This window comes from Gossypium hirsutum, chromosome A04 (assembly GCF_007990345.1).
Source record: "Gossypium hirsutum isolate 1008001.06 chromosome A04, Gossypium_hirsutum_v2.1, whole genome shotgun sequence".
In the NCBI taxonomy this organism is placed as follows: Eukaryota; Viridiplantae; Streptophyta; class Magnoliopsida; order Malvales; family Malvaceae; genus Gossypium; species Gossypium hirsutum.
This window is the reverse complement of record NC_053427.1, coordinates 42,894,395-42,905,062: the sequence shown is the minus strand read 5'-3', so window position 1 is coordinate 42,905,062 and position 10,668 is coordinate 42,894,395. Positions and strand designations below refer to the sequence as shown.

The 10,668-nt window shown below is 37.6% G+C and overlaps 1 non-coding gene across 1 annotated transcript; it reads left to right on the top strand.

Annotated features, from left to right (window-relative positions):
• Nucleotides 1–9,672: 9,672 nt before the first annotated feature.
• LOC121228685 (small nucleolar RNA R71) lies at nucleotides 9,673–9,779 on the top strand. Its single transcript, XR_005926260.1, has one exon. It is a non-coding gene; the product is annotated as a small nucleolar RNA R71 (small nucleolar RNA).
• The last annotated feature ends 889 nt before the right edge of the window (nucleotides 9,780–10,668 follow it).

Genomic DNA, 10,668 nt, shown 5'->3' with positions numbered 1-10,668 from the left:
GGTATTTTTTAAAAGTTTATTCTCGAACATATGGCATGTATAGGCTATATTGTTATAAATTTCGGTTATGTTTGAAGTGTTTTATATTTTATGCCATGCGAAAATGGCTAAATATTGATATATAAGTAATTGTCGTATTGATCATGGTAATTGTGCTTAGTCTTGGTTTTGTGTGGGTTTCATTATTAAGTTTAATGAGCTATGCATAAATGTGGTAAAAACTTATTTCAGTTAAAGTGCTAAGTACTATGGATGGATGATGTATTTGGTATGTGTATCAAGCATTGAATATGGCTTTATTATTAGGCTTAAATTCGGTATTGGTTGGATTATAGTTAAAGTTTATTTGGTTATCATGTTGTATATCATGGATGAATATAATTTCTTCTATATTAAAGTTTTGAAGATTGGATGTTGATTTTCGAATGCAGCATAAAGAAATTGGTTATGTTATGTACTAAGACAATGATCTATGATAGCTGAATGGACTAAAAACTAGAATGGAATTGTTTTTTTTTTCAAATGGAAGCTTATTATATTTGGTGTTAATATGAAAAATATACATGTTTTATATAGATCAACATGTCAGTGTCATATATATATATTTAAAGTAATTTGACAATGTATATTTTATTTCAAATGGCTTATAAATTATGTATGTGCAGGACTTGTATAAATATAGGTTTAGTATTTAATAATAAAATTATTGATGTGTTATACGTTCTGTATATGTATAAATGATGAGATATGTGTAATTTATATCATGCTATGAATGGCATATATTATGAGTTTCGTAAATGGATTTAGTTATAATAATTGATGTAATCTAAAGTTTTGAACTACATTATGTTACGTATATCTGTATGAATTGTAATATGTTCGGTAATACCTCATAACCTTAATCCGGCGACGGATACAGGTTAGGGGTGTTACATTTTATTGGTATCAGAGCTACGGTTTAGTCAGTTCTAGGACTAACGCAGTGTGTGTGAGTTTAGCTATACATGCCATAATTTATACTGTGATAGTATGATGACTTCTGACATTTGAAAATGCTCTTTTATATAGTAAATAGATCCCGATATAGCTGTATCTGATGATGTTGAGAGCATAGTGCCTACTCCCGTGCATGGGACAGCGCTAGTTGAATCTCGACCTATCTCAAGTAGCCATGAGGGGGAGGCTAAGCAAGCCTTTTATCATATGATGAAGAAATGGTTTACTCAGTATATCTGGACTAATCTGGCTGTACAACAGCCTCCACCCCCGAATAATCCATCTCCGATACCTGTGATACCTCCAATGATTGATCCGATGAGATTTAACAGGCCTCCTGTAGATAAAATCAGAAAATATGGGGTCGAAGAGTTTAAAGCTAATGATGATGATGATGCTGAGTGGGCTGAGTTGTGGCTCGATAATTCCATTGGTGTGTTTGACGAGCTATCTTATACTCTGGATGAATGTTTAAAGTGTGCCATATCTTTATTACGAGACACTACATATCACTGGTAGAATACACTAGTATCGGTGGTTCCAAAAGAGATAGTGACCTGGGAATTCTTTCAGACTGAGTTCCGTAAGAAATACATCAGCCAGAGATTTATCGACCAGAAATGCAAAGAATTTTTGGAATTGACTGTAACCGAGTACGAGCAAAAAATTGTGAGACTTAGTCGATATGCTCGTGAATGTGTTTCAACCGAAGCTATCATGTGTAAAAGATTCAAAGACGGTTTAAATAAAGACATTAAATTACTGGTTGGTATACTTGAAATTAAAGAGTTCGTGGAACTTGTTGAGCGAGCTTGCAAAGCCAAAGAGCTCGGGAAAGAGAAAAGAAAAGATAATTTTGAAGCCAGAGATTCCCATATAAGATCATCGAGTAAGACTTTTCACTCAACATCGAAGAAGTTCAGAGATGGTTGTAGTCAATTTAAAGCTACTTCAGACTTTTCTAGACGAGATGGAGATCGACTTCCTGTGATTTCACGAGCCACTTTGATTGATAGTGTTAGTAATAATCGACAGAACAGACTCGAGTGTAAGCATTATGGTAAATGGCATTCTAGAAATTGTAGATTACATGATCGGTCTTGTTTTAAATGTGGATCGATGGATCATTTTATCTGAGATTGTCCGATGTTAGCCGAGCAAAACACTGTTCAGAATGCGAGACCAAAGTAACATGTCAATGCCAGGCAAACCACCCAGACATTCAAGTAAAATAGGTGGCAGTCAGATAGGGACAAAAGATATAGCAGTTCGATCTGAGGCTCGTGCACCTACTAGAGCATACGCTATACGCACTCGTGAGGATGCTTCTTCCCCATATGCTATTACCGGTACTTTCACTCTTTATGATTGATCGTGTGGGTTCGTGATAGGTTTTAAATATTTATAATTACTCATTCTTGAACAAACTATTATCGCGATGTAGGCAAGTGTACCTATCGAGCAGTAGTATAGCTTTAGCAAGACCGGTTTGTCGAACCCAAAGGAACTAAAAGTACTAGAAATGACTGTTTTTTTATTATCTAGCCTAAGAATAAAGAGGTTTTGTTTTAATTAACGAATTATCTAATCTAAGAATGCACAGAGAAAAGAATTGGGGAATTGCTTTTGGAAAAAATTAATTGACTTAAGACAATACCTAAGGAAAAATCCACCTAGACTTTACTTGTTATTCTGGCTCCGAATCGGATGATTTATTCATTTAACTTGTTCCGTAGAGATCCCTAAGTTATTTTATTATCCCTATTCAAGACTAATAACATCTAATCCCTAGATTGAATAACTAAGACTTTTCTTTAATTAACACTCTAGGGTTACATTAACTCGATCTATGGATCCCCTTATTAGGTTTCACCCTAATTTGGCAAAATCTTGTCACCCTATGTCTAGGCGCGAAATCAACTCCAGTTAATTATGACAAGTGTACTCTTAGACAGGGTCTATTCCTCCTCTGAATAAGAGCATGTCTTGAATCACTATCCTGGAATATCAAAACAAGAATTAAGAACACATAATTAAGACCAAGTTAAATATTTATCATACGATTAAGAAAATAATAACAAGATTCGTCTTAGGTTTCATTCCCTTTAAGTATTTAGGAGTTTTAGTTCATAACTAAATAAGAAAACATCTCAGAAGAATAAAGAATACAAAACATAAAGAAAACCCAAAACTCCTGAAGGGAAATTGAGGAGAGATCTTCAGTCTTGATGATGAATCCGGCTTCTAAGATGGATCAATCGGCTTCCTTGGAGTAATTCCTTACTCCTCCTTCTCTGCCTCTCTTTTCTTCCTCCTCTATGGTGTATTTATAAGCTTTGGAATGCCTAGAAGCCCTCAAAATTAGCCTTTTCTGAATTAGACTCTACTTGGGCTCAGCAGGGACACGCACGTGTAACACGCCCGTGTTCGATTACTTTAGGCCGTGCTCGAGCCTGCCAAATTGACACGGTCGTGTGGCCTGCCCGTGTGAGGAGGTCTAGGCCGTGTTGGTTTCGTACTTTGGCCTATTTTCTCCGTTTTTGGCCCGTTTCTCGTTCCTTTCACTCTCCTATGCTCTGCTAAGTATAAAACATGAAATTAAAGCATTAGGAGCATCGAATTCACCAATTCTAATGAGAAATCATCCATAAAATGCATTAAACATGGGGTAAAAATAGGTATAATTTACGGTTTATCAAATACCCCCACACTTAAGCATTTGCTTTTCCTCAAGAAAAATTCTCAACTCATAATCAAAATAAATTCTTCTCAACTTATAATTTCTATCGATAATATCTCAGAATAATCCATAGATAATTATACATTGAGAATTCAACTAAAATAGCATAAAAGTTTCAAACATTCCAAGTTGAGTATTTAATCATGCAAACATAGGTGTCTCTCCGCATCTAAGTAATTACCTTTGATTTAGAATATCATAGAGTTTCACATCGTCACTAAAGATTCACTCAAATCACTCGAGGTGTTTAAGGACAATAAATGAAGCACTCAATAGTCAATAATGAAAAGTCATTACCATAGGCTTGCATGAAAATCAAATCTCCACCACTATAATTTAAGATGATACATCAATCAAAAGGTCTTTAGAGGGTTGTAGTGACGCTTGGTTAGGGGGGTGTGGTCACAAGCTGAAAGAAAGGGTTAGAATCGAGATTGAATTGAAAAATTGCCTAACTAGAAAAAGAGTTAATCTTTACTCGCGTACAACAAAGCTTCTTCTCAGAATATGAAATTACAGATATGTATACATAGTTTTTTTTTAAGAACAAGTTAAAATAATATAGAGTAACTATTAATAACAAAACATAGCTAAGCAATCCATTCAACTCAAATCTCGACAAAAAATATAGGGATTAATTTAGGGGAATTCAACAATAATGGGTTAAAGGTTAATATTAAGGGTAATACAAGAAATGGCTTGTTAGGCTCAAGGGGGTTTACTAGGGGTTAATCGTGAAGGTAGGCTTTTCATGGCATGAGTGGGTTAATCCTAAGTGCCTTAATTATTTTGACATATCAAATCAAATGGTGTAGTCTCGACATGCATAATCAAGCAAGTTCTAGAATAACAGTTCAATACAGACGTACTCAAAGAAATAATAAAAGTGAGCATGAAAGAATTAATAGATGCTCAAAAGGCTAAAAAATCTCACAAATATTATGGCTTTTTGATGTTTAGACTCGTAAATTCCAATTCAAAGTAATACCTAGACTTGGGGAAAGAACCTATAATTTTAAATTCTTAAAAATCAACTTATCATGCTTGATTCTCTAATGTCTTAAAGTTTTAAGCAATCAATGCATAAATACCTATGTATTAATTCAAGATATATCAATCAAAATCATAGATCAATTAAATTTTATCCTAAATATGATATGAGAGCTTTTCAAGAGAACAAGGTAATCATTCAGGGATTTTTTCTAATAATGACATGAATGCCCCACACACTTAATATGTACATTGCCCTCAATGTACAAAGATAGGTATTATAAAATAAAAATAAGATAGGGAGAGAAGTGAAACTTCCTGTATGATGAATTCCTCGAACTAGAGTTTTGGAGAGTAATCAGTTTGAGAGTGGAAGAGGATACTCCGACGGTCGTAGAGGTTCATTAGTCCATAAGTCCTGTGCCAAAAGAATAATATATCTAGTGGTAGCTATGGTCATGGTCGATCAGGATATGGCAGTCGTGGAGAACCTTTCCCGGTGGAGTTTTAGTTCTTATGTGACGATGAACTTAAGAGCTCTATATAACTGTGATAAAATCAGGAACTTTTTAAGGGATATTAAGAAGGATAATTACTCATTAAGAAAACCAAAATTGATAATTAAAAATAAAATTCTAAAATTTGCTAAAAAAATAAAAATAAAAGTAGTTTGAATAAAAAATAAAATAATAAAAAAATGTTTTTAAACATCTTTATCTCTGGATGGTTCGTGAGGTGGGACTAGTGATGAGATGTTGATGTGTTGACAAATCTGCTGTAGAGTAGCATCAATTTTGTCAAATCGTTGAAAACACTGCTGCTCAAATCAAATGAGGCGCTTAGAGATGTTAGCATATGAAGCCGCCGCATGAACTGGACGAGAAGGTGGTGGTGGCTAAGTCGGTGGGTCCTCGTGCTGTGGGGGGACATCATCAGGAATGTCCTTGTAGGCCTCCTCCTCTGTAGATTGGGTGAGACGATACTGGGGAGGGTAGGTTCCTCGACGCCTCTCGATCATCCTCATGCTAAGCATGCTCGAGATGCCTTGTGGGGACATCTGGCCGATGAGGGTGAGGGATGATTCTTGGGCCGCGGTGTTGAGAAGCTCGAAGTGTCACACCTATCGAGTCACGTAGGGGTCAATGGAGATGACCCCCTTCCAATGCCGCTCCATCTGGTGTTGAATCGCAAGGGTGATGAAATAGGCAAGGTCGATGACGTGTCCTTGCGACATGCACCATAAGAAGTAGACGTCGTGGGTGTTGACGACGGCAGTGATCTCTCACCTCTCTGTAATCATGTGAGCTAAAATATCGTGTAAGTACCTCAAGGATGGTGGGAGAATAGATGCCTTGGAGCAGCTAGGATTGTAGGAGGCCGTGCTAGGGGCCAATATGTGCCAGCACTTCGAGGGAGAGAGATGTATGTGGCGGCTGAGAGCATGTAGTTCATTCTCCTCTTTGAACTCCTCCGTATATAAGCCTAGTGTAGCACCAAACTCTGGGACTCTTAGCTAGTGGATTAACCTGCCTAGGCGAAATTGAACCTTGCCGGGATCAACGTAGTTCATCATTTCAGTCTGAAGATGGAACGTTGAGCATAGTTCCATCGTGAGCTAAAGGTATGTTGGCTAGATAATCCCAAAGAATAGCTCCCAAGGGTCGGTGGTTAGGAGGGCCTGAATCACATCAGCCATCTGAACTTATTCAACGGCAGCCCAGTCGATACAGTGGCCCGCAATTAATCGTCAGGCCTAAAGTATTTGGAAAAGCTCTTCTTGGGGCCGTCGGGGGAACTGCAGGAGGGGGTGACAAATTTCCATGGTTGGACCCGCGAAAGATGACGCTCCCTTCCTCTTCTTCGAGGCAGGTACTACGTCCTTTTTGCCACGTGAAGATGACATGGTACCTGCGTTTAGAATCATCAAGTCATCTTGATGAGTGGTCAAAGTAAAAGGAATACAATTTTCAAATAAAAAGCAAAATTTCAGCCACAACCAAACATAACTAATCTAATAATTTCGTGCCCTTATCATTGGATGAAAATGAGTGTAGTAATGGCATGTGTAGGAAAAAAGAGTGAGGCTTTTCTAACAACATAGTTGAAAATTGCAAATTGAATAATAGGCATTGGCATGGAAATATCATGAAAATGAGCATGGTAAAGTCATGGGTATGAGGTTTCCCTAATAACTCGATTTAACATGTAATACATAATAACTAACCTAAGAATGCAAACAAAATGATAAAATAATGAGCAAAATGAAAAATAGTTCGAAAGCAATGAAGATTATGCTAACAATAAGCATTAGTAATAAGTAAAATAGAAGTGAAAGGAGTAAACAAATGCTAAGGGAGAGGGATTGAGCATTAAAAACGAAGTTGAAGACGGCGCACAGGCGTGGCAGGAAGGTTGTGTGGAGTTGCAGCAGCTAGGGTTAGGGTTTTTGAATGGGGAAGAAAGTGAATAGTGCAGGGTATTTATAGATTTTGGGCCACACGGCCAGGGCACACGCTCGTGTTCCCTAATTTCAGCCTGTGTGATTCGCTAATTTCAAATTTGGGCGCGTCTGACATTTGGTACAGGCCTGTGTTCTTCAGGCGTGTGGGTTCACATGGTCGTGTCGTACAGCCGTGTCTAGCTTCGTTCGCTTCTCTCACTCCCGTATTAATTTAATAGGTTCGACAACGGGCGTGTCGCATGCCCGTGTTGTTTTGGCAGGCTCAACCACGGCCATATCGCACGGCCGTGGCGTTTAATCGTAGCCCATGTTGGGGAAATCTTTTTCCCTATTTTGACACGACCTTAAGGACGCCCTTGTGCTTGGCCTTGTCTCTGTGGAAAGACCTGTATTCAAGATTTTTATTAAAAAGTTAAGAGTTAAACACCAAAATTTAAAGAAATTAATATTGTTAATGCTCGTGTTACCTCAATAGAAGCTCTTATTTATAGTCTAAGCTCGACTTACCTCTCCAGTGAATGGTCATGGTGGTTTGAGGAGTTCATACTCCTCATTCCTGCTATCAAACTCATCAAAATAAGGTTTTAATTGGGTGTTGTTTACCTTAAAAGTGCCGAACTTGGGATGACTCACCTCCACCATACCGAATGGAAAAATACTGAGTACCGTAAGAGGGATTTCCTCATTCGATGTGGTAGTGACAATGTGGGGATTTTCGGCATCTAATAAGACCTTATCACCAACCTTAAGTTGATTTAGAGAGGTATCTGGCTCATTTTGGCGTAGTTTCGGTTTGTCAGGTGTTATTGGTTTGTGCATCCGCCATTCATCGAGTTCCTCGATTTGTAATCTTCGACCTTCATGAATAGATCCTCTACTGGTGCTTGAGAACGACTCGTGTGCTTCCTTCAGATTCATTTTCTTTAAAGTAGGTTGCACCATATTGTTAGTTTTAGCAGAACGGTTTAAATGATCACCTTCAATTCTTGATGTGATGCCTAAATTTCGAGCTTGAAGGGTGATTGTTTCGTCTCCCACCCGGAGTGTGAGTTCACCTGTGCCAACATCAATGATGGTTTTAGCAGTTGCTAAAAAAGGCCTTCCTAGAATTAAGCGAGTGTTGCTATCCTCTTCTATGTGTAGAACAATAAAGTCAACGGGAAATATAAATTTATTGATTTTAACTAGCACATCTTCAATAATACCTCTAGGGAATCTTATAGTTTTATCTGCTAATTGAATGCTCATCCTAGTCTGTTTGGGTTTCCTGAGACCTAGTTGTTTAAACATTTTGTAAGGCATGACGTTGATACTAACCCCTAGATCAGCTAATGCATGATTAACATCTAAACTACCAATTAAGCATGGAATAGTAAAGCTCCCTGAGTCTTTTAGTTTGTTGGCTAGTTTATTTTGGAGAATGGCCGAGGAAACTGCGTTTAGCTCCACATGCGACGCCTTGTCCATCTTCCATTTATTTGCTAAAAGCTCCTTTAAAAATTTCATTGCCTTTGGCATCTGCGATAGAGCTTCAATAAACGGTAAGTTAATACGTAATTTTTTTAAGAGTTTAAGGAATTTACCAAATTGTTCATCTGAGCGGTCTTTCCTTGTCGCATTGGGGTATGGCACGCGAGGTTTATATTTGACAGTCACTAGTTTGTTTGTATTTTGATCTACCTTACCTTGACCTGTACTTACCACAGTTTCTTGCCTCGATTCTGGTTCAAGCTCAATGACTCCTTCGTCATCCTGAATATTAATTGCGTTGAGTTGTTCCCTTGGGTTAGGTTTGGTATTACTTGGCAAATTTGGAGATTATTTTGGAAAGCTGGCCTACCTGAGTTTCGAGGCTTTGGATCGATGCTTGTTGATTTTTAAGTGCTGTCTCGGTGTTCTGAAAATGGGTTTCTAACACTGATATGAACTTTGAGAGCATCTCTTCAAGGTTTGACCTCTTTTCCTATTGGTAGGGTGGTTGTTAGTAGCCCGGAGGATGTTGAGGTCTTTGATTTCCTTGGCCTCCCCACGAAAAATTGGGATGGTTCCTCCAACCTGCATTATAAGTGTTACTATATGGATTGTTTTGAGGTCGAGGATTATTACCCATGTAGTTTAATTGCTCGTTATCCATGTTGTGTCATAAGGTTGGTATTTCGAATGGTTTGTTCCACATCCACTTTCTTCGCATTACATTATTGGGTGAACCTATGAAGAATTAAGAAAACCATCAATCTTTTTATTTAAAAGTTCTACCTAATTAGAGAGCATGGTGACCGAATCGACGTTAGAAACGCCAGCTGTTTTCGTTGGATTTGTCCTCATGACTTGCCATTGATAATTATTCTGTGACATCTCCTCTATAAACTCATAGGCATCTTTCAGTGTTTTATTGTTGATGGTTCCGCCAGTAGCTACGTCAACCATTTGCCGAGTCAAAGGATTCAGACCATTGTGGAATGTTTGTACTTGGAGCCAAAGTGGTAACCCATGGTGGGGGCATCTTCTCAAAAGGTTCTTGTATCTCTCCCATGCATCGTAGAGTGTTTCTAAATCTATCTGCACAAAAGACGAGATATCATTACGTAATTTAGCCGTTTTAGCCGGCAGAAAATATTTTAGTAAAAATTTTTCAGTCATTTGTTCCCAAGTAGTAATTATCCCTCGTGGTAACGAGTTCAACCATTGTTTATCTTTGTTCCTCAATGAAAAGGGAAACAACCGAAGACGTATGGCATAATCAGAACGCAATTGATTTTAAATGTATCACAAGATTCCAAAAAGTTTGCTAAGTGAACGTTGGGATCTTTATCCTGCAAACCATCAAACTGAACAAATTGTTGTATCATCTGAACAGTGTTAGGTTTTAATTCAAAAGTATTTGCAGCTACAGCAGGTCTAACTATCTAGATTCTATTCCTGTTAAATAAGGTTTAGCATAATCATACATAGTGCGTGGAGTAGGATTTTGATTAACCGCAATTACAGGAGGTAGCTGATTGCCTTGGTTTTCAGCCATCTCTTCAGTTGGGGGTTGAGTATCGTCTTCTTGCTCGTTCTCTGTGTATCGTACGCTTCGCCTCATTTCTCTTTGATTTCTGCAAACTGTATGATCGATTTTTTCGTCAAAAAGTAATGGTCTTAACGGGTTTCTTCTAGTCATAAACTATAAAAACCTGCCAAGAGAAGGAAAAAGCAAATTAATAAATAATAATAATAAAATTAAATTAAATTGCAAGAAAAATAAATGGCTAAAGTAATAAAAATTGAGCGTTCCTAATATATTAGTTCCCCGGCAACGGAGCCAAAAACTTGATCGCGTGGTTTCGTGATAGGTTTTAAATATTTATAATTACTCGTTCTTGAACTAACTATTATCGCGATGTTGGTAAGTGTACCTATCGAACAGTAGTATAGTTTTAGCAAGACCGGATTGTCGAACCCAAAGGAACTAAAAGTACTAGTAATAACTATCTTTTTA